The sequence below is a fragment of the Myotis brandtii genome, unplaced genomic scaffold, assembly GCF_000412655.1.
Source record: "Myotis brandtii unplaced genomic scaffold, ASM41265v1 scaffold351, whole genome shotgun sequence".
NCBI classification, from domain to species: Eukaryota; Metazoa; Chordata; class Mammalia; order Chiroptera; family Vespertilionidae; genus Myotis; species Myotis brandtii.
Window position 1 is genome coordinate 889,148 of NW_005363502.1, and position 9,376 is coordinate 898,523.

Below are 9,376 nucleotides of genomic sequence, written 5' to 3' on the forward strand. Positions count from 1 at the left end.
CTGCAGGAGAGCGTGGTGGAGGCAGGCGGAGTGGTCACACTCAGGATGCCCATCTGGACCGGCTTTCTGCCCGCCTGCACCAGATGCGAGGAGGGAGAAGTCAAGGTTAAATGATGCGCGGGGGCTGCTGCAGGCGCGCACACCCCAGGCCCCTCCTCGGTCGCCCAAGCTCGCCCCGCAGGCCGCCAGGCCCCACCTTGCTCTTTGTCTGCCTCCGGAGCAGATGTGCTGTGACCCCCCTATTATTCGCGCTGTCAAGATTAGAGGAGCCCCCACCCGGTTTAGAAACTGCAACTCTTGTCCCCAGCCCTCATCAACCCCACCTATTGTTTTGTTTTTGTTTTGTTTTTTTGGCAGCAAGTCAACCCCTCATCATAAGGTGGGCAACCCCCTCGGTTCACATTTAAATTTGTTTGTGTGCCAAATTGGCCTGCTGTTCCGCCCTCTGAGCGACTGTAACCGGCACCGCAGAAACAATGAATTATAAGAGATTAAAGTTACTGAAAACCGACTCATTGGCAGATGTGTGTGCTGGAGGCTGTTCTGTGGGCCAGTGTGTAAAGGGTCTTTGTGTGTGTGTGTGTGTGTGTGTGTGTGTGTGTGTGTGAAGCCAACAGCCTCACATTTGTTCTTTGGTCATTTGTCTTCAATATGCCTCTCTCTTTTTTTTTTTTAATGATGATGAAAGGTCAATTATGGGACTCAAAAATAAGCAACCTTATCAGGCCAGCCGGTGCTCCCAGAAATGAATGGGAGAGTCGGGGTTTCTCATGGGACAGGGAAAAGGGAACTCCAAACCAAGCTGGATTGTGTGAGTCAGGCCCTGGAGAAAATCGTGGGTAGAGGAAGTGTGGGGGGCGGTTTCCTGGATTTCTGTCGCAGGAAGAAACCACCAGTGGGAGGGAGGGCAGTGAGGGGAAGGGACTAGAGAAGAGGGAGGGCAGAGGGGGCTGGGAAGAGAGGGAGGAGGGCCTCCTTCGGGCCCAGGGGGAAGGGCCCGGCAGGCGGACAGGCTGAAGGCTGGGCGGTCTTTGTTTTGTTGGTGCGGGCAGGGGCTGGGCCCAGTGACTGTGCCCAAGTGTGCACCAGGCGGTCAGCTGCCCCGGCGAGGTAACAGCTGGCACCTGTGCGTGAAAATGCAGCGTGCATTAGCAGCATCATTACTTAGCATTAGAGCATTACCAAGATAATTACTGCCAGTTAGAGAGGCCGAGGGCAGAGGGAATTGAAACCCCAGACCCCATGGCTTATCAAACTCCCAGGTTACCAGTGTAATTTCCAGCAGCCTTGGAGGGCCACCTCTCAGAGCTGTGAGGCTGTGACTTGAGATTGGACAGCTGGGGCGTGGGAGGGGTGGGGGTAGGGGGTGGGGTCTCTTCCAGGTCTTATCCTGGCTCCGGGGTCAGATTAGGGTCACAGATAAAATAGCAAAAGTCCTCACACTAAAGTTTTCTGATAAGCAAAGCAGTTTTTACCAAATACCAAAAGTATCCTTTTATCTGGAATTACAAGGGTCAAATAAAGGAGAGCAGGTACTCTGGTCTTTGAATAACAATAATAACTCCCCCAGTTAACAATCGTTGAGCTCTCTGTATGTCGGACACTATGAATATACTTGAATGAATTCCCTTCCTTTATCCTCACAGCCCTAAAAGGACAACACGATTATTACAACCATTTGATAGATGAGTAAACTGAGGCATAGAGGGGCCCGGGAGAGGGCACAGAGTTCCCCAGCAGTTCTCAGTTCTACCCAGGTGCCTGAAGGTTGAGGAGCTGTGATTAGGTGCTCAATGCCGACAGGAGACAGGGGAGAATGGGTACAGATGCTCTGGTTTTCTATGGCCAATAAAGACCCTTTCCCAAAGCTTGAGATTTAGTAATTGCTAATTTGCAGACACACATTCTCTCTACATATATTCTTGGTTGGATCGGAAGTAAATCTCACAGAAGAAAATGTGATGATTTCTGGAAAATAAAGTATTTTCCAGAAGTGTCTTCTTAAATTTCTAACCACTATGCTGTACACCTGAAACTAATTTAATATTGAATGTCAACTGTAATTGGGGGGAAAAAAGTGTCTTCTTTCATAGATTGGTATACTAATCCAATTAGTGGGGAAAATGTTTCACACACTTGTTCATTAACAAGTTTGCACCCGCCCTGGCCGGTGTGGCTCAGTTGGTTGAGAGTTGTTCCAATGAACTGAGAGGTTGTGGGTTTGATCCTGGTCAGGGCAAGTACAAGAGGCAACCGACTGAAGTTTCTCTCTCACATCAATGTTTCTCTCTCTCTCTCTCTCTCTCTCTCTCTCTCCCCCTCCCTCGCTCCCTCCTTCCCTTCCTCTCTTCCTCTCTCTCTAAAAATCAATAGAAACATAACCTCAGGCGAGGATTAAAAATAAATAAGTTAATTTTTTTTTTAAGTTTGCATTCAACAGATACAACTTACTATATGAACAATAATACAGTAAACAGTTTAGGGATCAAAACTGGTGTTATGTTTGAGTCCCAGCTAGGCCAACAAACGCACTTCCCAACTCCTGAGCTAATTTTTTTTTTTTTACATTATACTGAATGAAATCAGAGAGGACACTTAATTTCAGATGTACATGTTGAATTTATACCATCAGGTACAATGCCAAACTGAGGTATTATTGTGACCAATATTGGTAATAATCATTAATAATAATCACTAACACGAATTGGGTAATTATTATGTGTCAAGGATTACACCAAATGCTAAGCATTTATTATTTCATTTAATCCTTATAAAGGAAGCTGGGACTTCCACTTCTTCTTCCCTACCTCCTCTCAGCCAGTAGCCAGAAGCTCTTTTTAAAATGGAAACCAAGTCCTGCTTTTGGTTAAAGTCCCCAAATGGCTTCCCAAAGTGCTCAGGAAAACTCCAGCTGCTTCCCTTGGCCGACAAGCTAGCACCGCCTGGACCAGCCCAGTGCTATTTACTCCAGCAGCCCACATCGCTGTCCTCCAACCATGACTTAGGAGCTCATGCTTTACCAGAGACCTTCGGGCCTCAGGGCCTTTGCACATGCTTCTCCCTCTGCCTTGAATACCCTGCGCCTTTGCCTGGCTAATTTTTTTTTCATTCTTCAGCTTAAATGTTTCCACATCATGGACATCTTCCTTCGAACCGGTCAGATCACCCTAGCACTCTTTTTTTTAATTATTATTATTTTTCCACAGGAATTAACATCATGTAAAATAACTTATTTTTTGTTTGTTTACTTTTTCATTTTCCTCTCTGAGCCAAAAGAGCCAGCAGGACAGGAACACGCATTCTGTGTTGTTCTCCACTCCATCTTTGAGGCCTGGTGCTTCTGGGACAAGCAACAGTAGTTGTTAAATTAATAAATACAGAAGCACTTTCAGAGGTAGGTACTATTTTGAAACCAAAACCAGAATGACATTCACACAGGATCCTGAAGAAATGTTAAAATCAAACTGGAGTCTATTGCAAATGAACTTACCATGTGAACAATTTAAATGTACATCAGGGTCATGTGTCCAAGAGCCTCCAAGATGAATACATCAGCTTGCACACTTATTCCAGCCACACAGGTTAACATGAAATATCCTGGGACTGCAGATGTAATGCTTCCCACTACTTCTGATCTTTTAAATGTTTCAAAGTATTTGCGCATTTAAACTATGTATGGGCAGATGGGCATTCCAGCTGGTCGTTTCTGCTCTTACCTAAGGAAACCAGCAGACGTGGTTTTATTGCACAAGAGTAGAAGCCAAACGAAGCCACAAACCCAATGACCTATTCTTCCAGTACCTCTACATCTTTGAATAGTTGACTCATAAGCAGCCCCCACCCAAGGGAAAGGTAAAATTCAAATAAAAAAGGAGGGGCTGTGCTCACCCTTACATTGACCGAGTCCCTTCAAAATCAATGATTCACTGTTTCTGCGAATAGTAAGCAGACAGCTTTTTTTTGCAACAAGGAAAACGTCATGGGTCTTATCTTTGTGTTGCTTTCACAGCTTAGCTAAACCTGCACGTCCTACCCAGGAAACGGGTTCCAGGAAAACAGGGTTCCAGTGGAGGCCTGTATACGCCCACGGAGGAGCTGCCCCTCAGAGAACTGAAGCCTTCCGTTTCCTTCCGGCAGGAATCATGGATGCTCTGCAGGAAAAGACAGGGATTAGAGTCACATGGGACAAAACACAACCACGCCAGGGGGAGGGGTTTCTTTCCTGAAATATATGCGGTTCCCTGGGTTCACACGGCACTGGGTGTGGTTTATAACTCACGGACCACAGGAGGCTGCAATTGCCATTTCCTGGCCCCTCCAATGGTGGTTTTCCAGCCAGGAGAGCATTCTGACTCATCGGTGCTACTTTTTTATTTGCTTTGAGTCTTCATAGTAGTGAAAGAAAGCCGACTGATGCTTGGGGGTGGGGGTGAGAAGGTGAGCTCCAGAGAAACAACCTAGACTTGGTCCTGTTATCAATCATCTCCGCCTCCTGTGAGAGTGTTAGCAAGCACAGCCTACCCACACAGACTGGCACTGAGACGCATTTGCTGTTTGTTCCTTAGAGCGTAAATGAGACATCATCTACCTTCGATCAGAGGGTTCTTTAATGTAAATATTCAGACCAAAGTGAGATTTTTTACGAGAACTTCGTAACATCCAAACTAGAGGGTGAAAACATAGGCGAGAGAGATTTTACGTACTTTCAGTGTTTTTTTAGTACACAATTATATTTTCATTGGTTCACTCACTCTGCCGTGTGTGTGTGTGTGTGTGTGTGTGTGTGTGTGTGTGTGTGGGGGGGGGGTGGAATTTTCAAATCTTGAGACGTCTCTGTAACATTTCTTTGTTGTTTTACTTACATGCAGTTGACCTTCAGCAGAGGTGGGCAAAGTGAACCTTCATTTTGCTCTGGTATCATAGATACATCCATCACTTCTTCTCTGTTGTGCGGTTGTTTTAAAAATGGTCTGAACACGGAGGCAACGTCAGGGCCGACTCAGCCCTTCAGGAAGGTCCCCTGTGACATGGGGAAAACCGAGATGAGATCGGCTGTGCGTAGAAATGACAGGCGCTAAGGGACAGTCAGTGAATGCACGGCTTCCAGAAATCTAAGAACGCCAGTCCCACAGCGAGGAGCTTACATTCTCAGGAAGGTAATATCAAGCCACCAGACAGGAGCTTGGCCACACACACTGAGTGAATGACGTGCGGCAGCCTCAAGGCTGAGATGATCAGGTGGGGACTAAAGAGGGAGCTAGAGCCTGGCTGGTGTGGCTCAATGGTTGAGCGTTGATCCATGAACCGGGAGGTCATGTGCCCAGGTTTTGGGCTTGATCCCCAGTTGGGGGCATGCAGGAGGCAGTTAATCAATGATTCTCTCTCATCATTGATGTTTCTATCTCTCTCTTTCCCTCTCCCTATACATATATATATACATATATATATACATATATATATATATATATTTTTTTTTAAAGGGAGTTAGATCCAAAAATTGTCACTCTCTTCGCAGCATTGTTGGGGGGAAGAGGAAGAGGGTGACTTACATGCTCTGGGATGTACCTTCCTACGATGGGCATGGAGCTGGAGGCTTCATGGACAGACATCAGCAGCCACCAGGGTTGTACATATTCTTGACCATTTGGTTGGTATATTTTGCTTTAAATAGGAATTAACTGGACTTATGGTTGACATGTCAGTTTCTGGTGGGTGTTGATTAAGCAAGAGGTAATTCTAAGCTAACACTCCCAGGTGCCCTAACTACTCATTGGTTGCCCTGAGAAGCCCACGCCCAGACTGGGGACTTCCCATGGTAGGACCCCCTGGGAGACCATCCTGACCAGCCAAATAGCCCCTGGATGACTTCACCAGCTTGACACTAACTCAAACAAACAAACAGACAAACTGCAGCAAAGCCCAGGACATTGCGACCCCACAAGAGGGAAAGTGCTCATTTTTTCACAACACCCTGTACCAGAGTTGCAACACCAATATCTGATATTTTTGAACATGGTTCTTATCTATTAGTCAAAACACAGTTATCTTTCAAGATAGTCTTGAAAATAGACACCCCCAAAGCCAAGGTTTCTAGGGATTTTTTTCCCTCCTGAAATACATGTTTGAGGAAGAGTCATCCTGATGGGACATAACTATTTCTAGTGGGGCAAGAAGCCTGGAATATTTTCCAAGGAAATTCCATGCTTACTAGTATGAGGTCCCGTACACTCAGCGCTTCAAAAGTAAGGCCTCTTAGGAAGTGGGAGAATGACTGACTGAATTGAGTGCCGCTCAGACAGCGCGGGAATGAGGACTAACTGGTCCCATGGTTTTGGGGGAAGTGACTGTTTTAGGACTTTTTCGTGGCCGGAGGAGAGCCACACACGAGGTGGTGTGTCGGTTACGTCGGGCAGCCTGGAGACAATGACGCCAGGTTTTCGGAGAACATCCTGGCTTGGTCTAGGTTGGCGACAGCCGCAGAGCCCTCCTCCTCAGCATGGGGGTACTCAGGTGGTCCTTCGATTTACCTGAAGGCAGTAGAGGGGGTATGTAAAAATCTGGAAGAACTGAGCTCCCAAAGTGCTAAGTAACACAACGCTGCCAGCCTACTAGAGGGGAAAATGGGAAAGGCTGCAGCCAATTATTAGGAAGAACGGTGAACAGGAGGTGTCTGGAGGCGCTGGGGCCATAGGAAACAGATTGCGGATATGAAAGGGCTCCGAGCACAGGTGGCCACCTGGCAGCCCCGGGCACAGGGATGGGTCCAGGCTGGAGAGGGGGGGGTTTGGATGGTCCACAGGGATTTTTTTTTTAAGTGAGCTAACATGAAAGTAAGATTTTCTTTTTTACACTCAGGAAAACTGAATTTTTACCTTCTCCGTCTCACACACTTACAAACAAAAGTCTTTATTTTTTGTTTGAGTCCACTACCGGGGTCAGAAAGAGCAGAACAAAGTGATTCATTGCATCCAACCGACCAAAAAGTTTTGCTTTCAGGAAAATGAAGCCACCACACTTCTGTGAAGAGGGCCAGGCACAGAAGTTAAGGGGGTGCTGGCTCTCAGGCTCCTGTGAGCACAGGGTTGGCCCCCGAGAGGCAGGGCCTCCTTAAATTTTGTGCCTGTCTCACTCTCCTTGTACTTAAGAGTCATCACAGTAGGATGGAAGGAAGACAGCATGGTAGATAAACTGAAGGCTCTTTTATTAAAATGAACGCGAAGAAGTAGTGGGCTTCCCATGTCCTCTTATATTTCAGAACTCAAGTGACAGAGTGATAAATGTGAGTCCCCCTGCCTACCTTGAAGTAGTGGGGCATCCACTCCATCACCTCATCAGAAACAGGCGCTTAGAAAGCTTTGAGAAGCCTCTCTCGGCACCGCCCCCTGTGGCTTAGGAAGGTGGCGTCTTGCTGTCGAAACCCCTCTGCCTGCTCGGCACTCCCCGGACATGCGGAACAGCTGAGCAGTGTCCTTCTTCACCTTTGCTTTTCTAAAAACGTCTCGTGGTCACCTTTTAGCCTTTTGCAACCTCTTTCACCTTTTCTTATCAAACCCATTTTCCTTTACTCATTGAGACTGTCGGTTTCTAGAGTTTCCACCCAGTCACACACCCCGCAGAGGGGTATGAGTAAACCTCGAGTCTCCAGAAAAGGAAAAGGAAAATCGCTGTCTCAAAGCTAGAGGTGACGCCTTCTGCATGGGCCCTTGATCAACAACACCACGTGTGTTGGGGTTCACTGTCCCAGGAGAAGGGTCGCCTGGAGGAACCCAGCTGCAGGCTGGTGAGTGGCTCCGGGGAGGCCTGACATGCCCGCGCTCTCACTGGCCGCTGCCGAACCCTATCAGACCCAGACCCACTTTCAGGGACCTGAGCGTGAGTCATGAGAGAGGAACTCTGGAGTAAGCCGACACGGGAAGAGCCCCCGAGAAGAAAGGCAACGGAAGGCGTGAAGGCGTGGAAGTTGGGAGACAGTAAAAACCACGAGTCAAGAGCATCTGCGAGGTAGAGGGAAGGAGGAGGAGAGAGGCTGGACGGCAGTGACGGGAGGAATGGAAGCAGGAAGTGGGGCCTGACAGGGTCCGGGAAGCTGACACGGTTGCGGTTGCCTGTGGACATCCTGGTCCTTTCTCCAGGCAGCAGCAGCATGATTTTCCTGGGAGCACGTCACCTCCTGCTGTCAGTCGCTTTGTGGAGGGAGGGACTCTACCTGAGCTCCAGCTCCGGGACCGGCCCATCATGAAGCATCCATCTTATATAAAAACTGCTGTTTGAAATTTTAACCCTGCATTTTGGCTTCTGTAAATGCTTGCTGGCTTAAATAATAAGGAAAATAAGACTACTCCCATTTCAGAGAGGCCATTAAACCTTCCCCAGACGAAGTTATCAGTGCTGGTGCCAGGCTAAGCCTTTGGCTGAGGTCTCAAAGCCCCTGCACATAGGGGCTCTTTAAGAACTTGCAAAGGGGACCAGAAAAAAACCCATATTTGGGAGACAAAGAGGGTAAAAAGGTATAAATACAGGAAACTTCCTGTGTGACTTTGCCCAGAATTCTAGAGACATTTTTCTCTGGGCTCGTGCGTAATAATAATAATAATAATAATAAATGTAGCTCCATCTCTCTAAGTCAGTGGTTCTCAACCTTGGCTGCACATTAGAATCACCTGGGAATCTTTTTAAAATCCTGATTTCTGGGCCTCATCACATTCCCAGGTGATTCTAATGTGCAGCCAAGGTTGAGAACCACTGCTCTAAGTGTTGCTTGGTTCTTCTCCATTCATTCTTCTGTAACAATCAGAGCATCACATCACCTGGCCACAGGGACTGGGGAGGGTGCGCCTGTGGCCCACACCCGTGACTCTGCAAAGAGAAGCTGCTTCTGCTGCACTTGGGAAGCTGACGGTGCCAGGAACCACCACGTGGGAACGTCAGCCCCAAAGGGAAGTCAACCTGTGGACGAGCCGAGCCTCTACCGCCGGGCCTCTCTGATGCAGCGGGGCGTCACCACGGGGCACCTGCCGAGTGAGCACCGCCAGGCACTTGCTCCGGAGGACAATGGCATAATTGGGTCCAACGTGGAGGGACCAGCCCTCATTATTTCTGGCATGTACTACATGAACCTAACACAATGCTCGGCCAGACAGAAGCGTGGGATACAATTGCTTCTTAGCAGGTGAGAGTTACTATCAGGACCCGACACACTCGTTATCGCCCAGCAGAGTCCCCTCGCAGAGTCGCAGGGCAAAGCCACAGGTTTTCAAAAGCGCCCTTGAGAATTCCTTTGGAAGCGGCCGCATGGGAGAGAGTGGACCCAGAGTCCAATACGGTCAGATCTTCCTCGCTTCCGGACAAACCGCTGCTCCGTCGGCAAAGCAGCACC